This window comes from Acomys russatus, chromosome 31, assembly GCF_903995435.1.
Source record: "Acomys russatus chromosome 31, mAcoRus1.1, whole genome shotgun sequence".
Classification (NCBI taxonomy): domain Eukaryota; kingdom Metazoa; phylum Chordata; class Mammalia; order Rodentia; family Muridae; genus Acomys; species Acomys russatus.
Genome location: NC_067167.1, coordinates 6,305,630 through 6,315,119, shown reverse-complemented (window position 1 = coordinate 6,315,119; position 9,490 = coordinate 6,305,630).

Below are 9,490 nucleotides of genomic sequence, written 5' to 3'. Positions count from 1 at the left end.
CAATGCTTTCATCCCTAACTGACGGCTATTTCAGCCAACCAGAACTCGAATCTGACCAAACTAACCAATTGTAAGGCAGAATGAGTTACCTGGGCGGGGTTTGGGGTTGGGACGCGCCTGAGGGCGGGGTATACAGTAGCGATCTGAGAAAATGAGAGCTGTAGAGTGGGGTGCTGCCCAGCCACGGCTTATTCCTGCATGATCCGATGGGGTTTCATTCACAAGACACTAGAGGGTTGCAGGAGGAATCTAAGCAAACTATTCCAATGGGGTTTATATGACTAGTTTAATTCCTAAGTGTCTGGTTGAAGTCCTAAGAGCCTGTATCTTGCCCACCGCAGGACCTTTGCATATATTGTGCCAAGTTTCCAGAAATATTCTCGCCAGGCATGGTGGCACACACCTTTAATCCCAGCACTTGGGAGGCAGAGGCAGGCGGATCGCTGTGAGTTCGAGGCCGGCCTGAACTACAACGCGAGCCCAGGACAGCCAAGGCTACACAGAGAGACCCCGTCTCGAAAAAATATTCTCTGTATGTGAGTGGTGACTTTCCCCTATTTCCAGGTGTTCAATCTGTGTGTCCCTGCTCCCGCTCCAGCCTTAACATAACCTCTTCCTAGGCATTGTCATGGCCACTAACTATGGTTTATTAACTAAATGGCAACTTTCATGAGGAGAAAGGCAAGGTTATTGCCACCAACGACACTAAACATTTTAGGATTGGGGAACTTTTGATATACTGCTTCAGGCGTACACTAGGTACTTAACGTTTGTTCTGCTTAACGTCAGTGGTACACAGTTTGTCTAATATATATCCTGGGTTAAATACTCAGCACCACAGTAGATAAGTAGGTATATAGTTGGATAGATGGATGGATGGATAGATAGATAGATAATAGGCAGACACATACATATATACATACAAACATACATAGATGATAGATAAAAAAATTATCACAAAAATTACTTAAAACCATATATAAGGTCACTGAGATGGCTTAGCATGTAGAAGTGCTTGCTGATAAGGCTCATTACACAACATGGGTTTGATCCCCAGAACCAAGTAATGGAAAAGGGGAAAGCAGCTCGCACAAATTGTCTTCAGACTTCCACTCTGTGCCGTGCATCCATACACAGAGAGAGAGAGAGAGAGAGAGAGAGAGAGAGAGAGAGAGAGAGAAATAATAAAAAAATAAGTACATTTAACTCTAACTCATTTAAAATATGTTATGATCAAAACCTACAAGTCAGACATGGTGGCACACACCTGTAATCCCAGCACTCAGGAAGGCAGAGGCAGGCAGATCTCTGTGAGTTCAAAGCCAGCCTGGTCTACAAAGTGAGTCCAGGACAACCAAGGCTACACAGAGGAAACCTGTTTTTTTTTTTTTTTTAAACCTACTACACCTTCTTTCTTTGTTTGTTTGTTTGTTTGTTTTCCTGTTAACATAGCATTGACTGATTGTGTGCCAGGCTAGTGAATCTCTTAGGGGACAGGATCTCTGCTGCCTTGTGCCTTTTAAGCCAAAGTTCATGTAAAAAAGTGAGGAATATTCTGAAAAAGAGAAAAAGAAATGCAAGACTTTCATCTGTAGTGAATGGAGAATTTAGGATTTAGGGAAAAGGTTCTGGAGGGCAGCTTTTAAGGTTACCCTTAAAGGAGGACACTCCAGGCAAGGATAAGAAATATAGCCATGTGCGAGATGGCTCAGAGCTTAAGAGCACTGACTGTTTATCCAGAGGTCCTGAGTTCAATTCCCAGCAACCACATGGTGGCTCACAACCATCTATAATATGATCTGATGCCCCCTACTAGCCTGTACGTGTACATGCAGACAGAGCACTGTATATATAATAATAAATAAATATTTTTTAAAATCAAGTACACTTTTTAAAAAGATGTATAAAGCTCCCCCATGGGGACCTTAAACTGGGTTTGTCAGCAAAAAATGAGTTGGCGTGACAGCAGGGGTTTCTGTTTGCTCAAGGTTGGGGGTAAGGGGTTGGGGGGTGGTTGTTGTTGTTGTTGGCTTTAGTTTTTTGTTTGTATTATGCTTTTCTTGACTCTTGATTTCTTTTGTGCTTTGACTTGGTTGTGGTCAGAGATGACCCTGACCTTCTGCTCCTTCAGCCTCTACCTCCCAAGTAATGTATATTTGGCTTCTTGAAACAAGGTCTGACTACAGTTTGACAGATTTAAGCCAGCAGTGCCAGCTGAGTCTGTGATGGTGCAAGCCTGTAATGCCAGCATTTGGGCGGAGGTTGAAGGGAGGAGGATCAGGAGTTCAAAGGCAGCCTGAGCTACACAATTCCCCTGTCTTTCCCAATCTCATTGTTTGAATTACAGCAGCTATGACAGTGCTACAGTCAGAAATTCCACTAATATAGTTATACAATAGTGTGTGTGTGTGTGTGTGTGTGTGTGTGTGTGTTGTTTTGTAGCTGTGTAGTGTGATTGCGTGCATGGAGGTGATAGTCCATGTGGAAACTGGGGATGATGGCAGGTCTCCTACCTTGAGCGCGCTCCATTTTTATATTCTTGAGCTAGGGTCTCTCACTGAGGCTCACCAGTTTGCCTAACCTGACTGGCTAACAATCTTCAGGAACCCACCTGTCTCCATCACCCTATTTCTTATCTAAGGCTCTAAGGCTCGGGTTACAACCACATGTCACCATACCTGGCTACATTTATTCCTTCTTTTTTTTTTTTTTTTTTTTTTTTTTTTTTTTGGTTTTTGGAGACAGGGTTTCTCTGTGTAGCCTTGGCTGTCCTGGACTTGCTTTGTAGACCAGGCCGGCCTCGAACTCACAGAGATCCGCCTGCCTCTGCCTCCCGAGTGCTGGGATTAAAGGCGTGAGCTACCACGTCCGGCCATTTATTCCTTCTTAATGCCTGATTCTCTCCATTTAAAAAAGCTGATCTATTTTCATTGTTTGATCAGCTGAAGAAATATGCCCAGTTTGGCATGGAAAATTTGGAGATATATATATATATGTGTGTGTGTGTGTGTGTGTGTGTGTGTGTGTGTGTGTGTGTGTGTGTTATTATTGTTTGGTTTTTTTCAAGACAGGGTTTCTCTGTGTAGCCCTAACTGTCCTGGACTCACTTTCTATACGAGGCTGGCCTCGAACTCACAGACACCTCTGCTTCCGCAAGTGCTGGGATTACAGGTGTGTGTGTCACCACCTCCAGGTGTAAAAATATTTTTATTGCATAATAAGTAGAGCGTGTGTCTAACATGTACAAAGCCTGATTCAATCTCCAAAATGTTTAGCTGTAAAATGAAATACTTGGGGGTAGGGGGAGCAGGACACAGACATGGGGACAACACAGACATGACACACCAAATCAGTAATATGTAACTAAGGAGGAGGTCTCAACCACTGTGCTACTTAGGAACAATTTGAAATATCTAAAGCCTTTTTTTTTCTTCTTCTTCTTATTTTTAGTTTGGTTGGGTTTTCAAGACAGGTTTTCTCTGTGTATCCCTGGCTATCCTAGAACTTTCTCTGTAGACCAGGCTAGCCTTGAACTCAGAGATCTGCCTGCCTCTGCTGAAATTAAAGGTGTGCACTGCCTTTAATCTGTAGTACAGAAGTTTTTATTTCCCTCAGTGGTGGGAAGGGGACCCAAGACTTGTGGTACACAAATGGTAATCCAGTCCAAGAAGCAGGTTTTGTGTTGAGTTTTTATTTATTTATTTATTTATTTATTTTTGGGTTGTTTGACAGACACATTCTCACTGTGTAGAGCAGGCTGACTACATAATGACTGAAATGTGTGATTCTCCTGCCTAAGGCTTGGGAGGGATGTGATTACATTTTGCATCCCCATTCCTGGCTTTCCTAAAAGCATCTATGATTGCTGTGATTTGGAGAAGAGTGTGTGTCTTAGTCACTGTTCTATTGCTATGAAAAGAGACCGTAGCTGGGCGGTGGTGACACACGTTTAGTCCCAGTGAGAGGAGGTAGACAGATCTTTGTGAGTTCAAGGGCAGCCTGTCTACAAAGCAAGTCCAGGACAGGCAGAGATGTTACACAGAGAAACTTTGTCTCAAGAAGTGAGGGGGGGGGGGCTGGCTTTTGAAACCTCAAAGCTCAACCCCTCACCCAGTGACACACCTTCTCCAACAAGACCACACTCCATAATCCTTCCTAGACAGTTCACCAACTGAGGACTAAGCTCACAGACATATGAGCCTGTGAGCCTCATTTAAGCCACCACAGTGGTTTTTGGTCATTTAGTGAGCAGAACACAGAGATGCAGAAAGACGTTCTACACCACACAGGGCAGCTCTGCCACAACCAAGAATAAACTAGCCAGAACTGGCTGGTTATAAGAAACCCAGCTGTGGGGGGCTTGGGAGATGGCTCTGTTGAAAAAGTGCTTGCTACTATGTAAGCACAAGGGCCTGAGTTTAGCTCCCCACACTACACGTGGGGTGAGACACATTTGTGACTCAGACACTCTGTCTCTCTGTCTCTCTCTGTCTCTGTCTCTCTCTGTCTCTGTCTCTGTCTGTCTGTCTGTCTGTCTGTCTGTCTCTCTCTCTCTCACCCCATTTCCTTCTCCCCCTCCCCCATGCTCATATAATAAACTTTTCCATGTCGTTAAAAAAAACAACTAGGAAGACATTTGGTTTCTCTTCTCTTTCTGCCCTCCCACCACTGTCTTGTTTTTTTTTTTTGTTTGTTTGTTTGTTTGTTTTAGTGAAAGAAACATAGCTATATACTTGGAGGGGTGTTTGGGTGTTTTGTTTTGTTTTATGAGACAGGGTTTTACAATGTAGTCCTAGATATCCTGAAACTGACTATATAGGCAAGGCTAACGTCAGCCTCACAGAGATCTGCCTGTCTCTGCCTCTCAAGTACCGGGACTGAAGACTCGAGCCACCATATCAGGCTAAGAAACCTAGCTGAAAACAAGTATTATTACGGCCATATCCTGAATAATAAACATCAAATTGCTAGCCTCCACAGAACACCTTCCATGACGGTATCCCAAACTCAGTAGCCCACCTCATTCCCCAAGTGACCAAGGTTGTGACTTGGAGGTGGTTTTGTTTAGTTGAAATGGCACTTACCTGGCATGTGTTGGGTCCTGGGTTCGATGCCCAGTTACGTAAAAATTAAAAAGATTCCAGCCTAGCAGATTGTTGGAAAAACAGGACATGGAGAAGGGACGTTGAGTGCTGTGGGGAGCTGAGGTATTCTCAACTGGTAAAAAGCTGTTTCACGTCCGTAAAATCCTGGCTTTGACTCCCAGCACCACACAGAACTTAGTGTGGTGGCACAAGTGAGTTCAAGGTCAGTCCAGAATACATGGGGGGGGGGTGTTAAGAATAAGTAAATACCTAAATAAGATTTAAAATAAAAAGACTGGTGTGGTAGTGCATACTTTTGATCCCAGCACTCAGGAAGCAGAGGTTCAAGGCCAGCCTGGTCTACAAAGTGAATTTCAGGACAGCCAGGGCTACATAGAGACCATGTCTCAGAGGGGGGAGGAGCAAGGACAGAGACAGAGGCAGAGAGAATGTCTGAGCCTACAAATGGATCAGAGGATTAGTGAACTTACTATCAGATCTGAAGACCTAAATTTGGTCCCCAGAATCCATACAGGGGAAGGAAAAAGATGACTGTAACAAGTAGTTTCCTGACCTCCATACATATGCTGATGTGTGTGCATACACACAGAGAGTGAGAGACAGACAGGGGGAGAAAGAGAGAGAGAAAGAGAGAGAGAGAGAGAGAGAGAGAGAGAGAGAGAGAGAGAGGGGAGAATAAATGTGATTAAAAACTTTTTTTTAGGGCCAGGCGTGGTGGCGCACGCCTTTAATCCCAGCACTTGGGAGGCAGAGGCAAGCCTGGTCTACAAAGTGAGTCCAGGACAGCCAAGGCTACACAGAGAAATCCTGAAAGAAAAAACAAAAAACAAAATAATAAGTCTAATTGAAAAAGAAGCCTTGTGAGAAAGTGTCAATAATCTTAGAGCTTATTAATTACTATACACACACACACACACACACACACACACACACCATGGCTAACACCCTTCATGTTCATGGTAGAAAATGGAACTCTTTTCTCTTCCAGTCTCCAGAGAGAAGTGGGAGGGGGAAGCCAACTTCAGCCACTCTGGAGTGTACATGAAAGCCTTGGAAGCCACTTTGCGCTCCTTTGCCATTTCAAGGACCTTTGAGATACATGCCTTAGAGATACATGCCAAAGTATCCTCCACCCCTGCCTGGAATGCAACAGCCCCATAAGGGCTGTGTCTGACCCTTACATCCCAGCAGCATCTGGGCTGAGGACACAGATGGGGCTTTCTTTCTTTCTTTTCTTTTCTTTTCTTTTTTTTTTTTTTTTTTTCCTTTTCTTCTTCTTTTTTAGTCTTTCAAGACAAGGTTTTTCTGTGTAATAGCCCTGGCTATCCTGGAACTCTCCTTGTTTGAGGCTAGCCTCGAACTCACAAAGGTCCACCTGCCTCTGCCTCTCTGCCGGGATAGTAAAGGCATGCGCCACCATGCCCAGCACAGATGAGACTTTCAAAGAATACAGCCACCAACCAGTTCAGCCTCTAGGTCCACTGGGCACCTGCTCGCTCCCTTCCCTGGGCAAAGGTAGGTGGCCCACATCCAGCCCCTCCCCCAGAGAGTTCCTGAATTTATCCCTCTCCTGCAGAATGAAGGAGCACATCGTGTTCTCCTGATCTCTTCCCTAGCTTCGAGCAAGTTCAGTTATTGCACAGAGTCCTCCTAACTTAATGATTTGGAGATGCGGGGTATCCTTGAGTTGGACAGAAGCTTCCTGACCCCTAGTGGATTTTAAAACAGGCCTTAGGGAGCCAGGCGATGGTGGCCTCACACCTTTAATCCCAGCACTCAGGAGGCAGAGGCAGGTGGATCACTGTGAGTTCGAGGCCAGCCTGGTCTACAGAGTGAGTCCAGGACAGCCCAGGCTACACAGAGAAACCCTGTCTCGAAAACAATAAAACAAAACAAAACAGGCGTTAGGGTGATGGACTTTCATGGTCACACAAAATTTCCACTGAATTAGTGCCAGCCATGTTCTTATCTTATGAATTCAAAGAATGACATTCACTTACAGCATGGAAGGGTTCAAACAGGAGTTTTATTATAGGCTTGAAAGTAGGTGCTTAAGAGAAAGAACTGGAAGGAAAGGCAAGATGTCTCAGTAGGTAAGGACATTTGCTCCCAAGCCTGGAGTCCTAAGTTCAATCCCTGGAGTGGAATCAATCCCAGAGAGTGGAAGAAGAGAACCAGCCTGATTCAAGACTGAGTTCCAGTCTTCAGAACTCTTTTTTGTTTTGTTTTGTCTTTTCATGGATTTAGTGTCAAGTGGCTGTAATCCTGGCACGGCAAAAGCAGACACAAGGAGATGTCTGGGGCTCTCTGGCTGGCCAGCCTAGTCAACTTGGCAAGTTTCAGGCTAGTGGGAGACATCGAGTGAAAAAAAACCCAAAACCAAGAATAACACCTGAGGAGCAATGCCAAAGTTGTCCTCTGGCCTCCACACACATACACATGCACAACACACCTGCATCTGTGCAAACACATACATACCCACAAAATCAAGAACTGAGCAAGCTACTAAAAGCAATCAAACAGCCAGCCATGGCGGTTCATGCCTGTAATGGCAATACTCAGGAGGCTGAGGCAGGAAGAAAGCTTGGGCTACAGTGAGCTCCAGACCATTGAGGGGTTTTGAATAAGAGATTCTATCTAGCTATAAACAAACAAACACACAAAGCCAGTCTAAGTAATTGGTTCAGGCAAGAATCCACAGTAGATGAAAGTTCCAGAAACAAGTAGACGAAAGTTCCAGAAAAAAAAGGGGGGGAGGGGGGAGAGTTATAAAACCTCCATATATGTACCCTTAAAGATAGACTGAAGTGGAAGTTTTTGGTTTCTTTGAAGACTCAGTTGTGTCACATGATGTCTTTCTGGAAGAGATCTTGTGAGAAGGCACGTAATGTTTTGCAGGGCGCAGACACATGAGAGGGTGTGTGATGCTTGGAAGGGTATAAATAGAATCCTCCGGACAGTGGGAGAAGGCTTCTGCGTTGCTATCCCGGCATGCAATGCTTCGCTGGTCTTCGCTTCTCAGGGAGAAGTGTTCCAGAGAACTCCTTGCGGTGCGCTCTGGCTGATTCTGGCTGCTTCCACAGACTCGTGCCAATTTGGTGGGACCTTTTGGTTTCTTCTGGATTGTGCCACAACTACGTACGGATTCGTGTGCCTGTTTGGTGTTGGCTATTGGATGGGGCTGCTGGCATCTTGACAACGCAGAGTGGCATTAGCCCGAGGAACTACACGTAACAGGCCCACAATCCCTTTTTTACTATTAACATTCTTTCTCCCCTTCCTCTGGTCTGTAGGTTAGAAGTGAGGTTGAAGGGCTTAAGAACCTTAAATAAAGTAGGTGTAGAAAAACCTAAGCATAAAAAAAAAGAAAGAAAAAAAAAAGAAAAACCTAAGCATACAGTAGACAGAAATTACAAAAGACAGCAGCTAACACCTCACCAAGAAGGAAGGGACAGAAGTCTTCTTTCACCAAGGGATTATAGCTAAAATTACCAGTAGAGCTGGAGAGTGAGATTCGGTGGTTAAAAACACTGACTGCTCTTCTAGAGGATTCCCGGTAGCAATATGGTGGCTCACAGTTGTCTGTATTTTCAGTTCCAGGGGACCCATTGCCGCTGCCGCCTCCCCCCACTTGCCGCCCCCCCCCCACACACACACCCAGGGTTTCTTTGTGTAGCCTTGCCTGTCCTGGACTCGCTTTGTAGATCAGGCTGGCCTCGAAATCTGCCTCCCGAGTGCTGGGATTAAAGGCTTGTGCCACCATTGCCCTCTTTTTGTTTGTTCCAGCATGCTTGCTGCATGTACATGCAGGCAAAACATCAACACTCATTAAGGGGAGGGGGGGACCACTTACCACAATAGTGTGATATTTGTGAAGATATATCACATGACCCTAATCACCAAAAACAAAAAACCCTTACAAAAGGACTACCTATGGCTTTGAAACACCTGTGGATGTGTTGACCCACACCCTATTATCCTAGCACTTGAATGGTCTAAGCACAGCCTCCCCTATTTACATAACACGTTGACCTTGTCTTGGGGGCGGGGGAGAAAACAAAAACTCATAGCTTGTGGCAATCCTCCATCTGACCGCTAGGTGGCGAGAGTTCGTTATTTCTTCACTTAAACTTTAGCCTCCCAGAGACAAGCAGGAGGCAGGGGGCCTCACTAAAGAGAAGCAGCCTGAGTTCAAGCACCAGCACTCAAGTAGAGAAACGGAAGATCAACCTCCACAACTCGTTCTCTGATCTCCACACAGGCATTGTGCATGCACAGGCCCATATTCAAACACATGGGCACACATGCACTCAAAACTAATAAATATGTAATTTTAAACAATTTTGAGTATGGATTTTACCTGCATATATGCATGTATCATATAT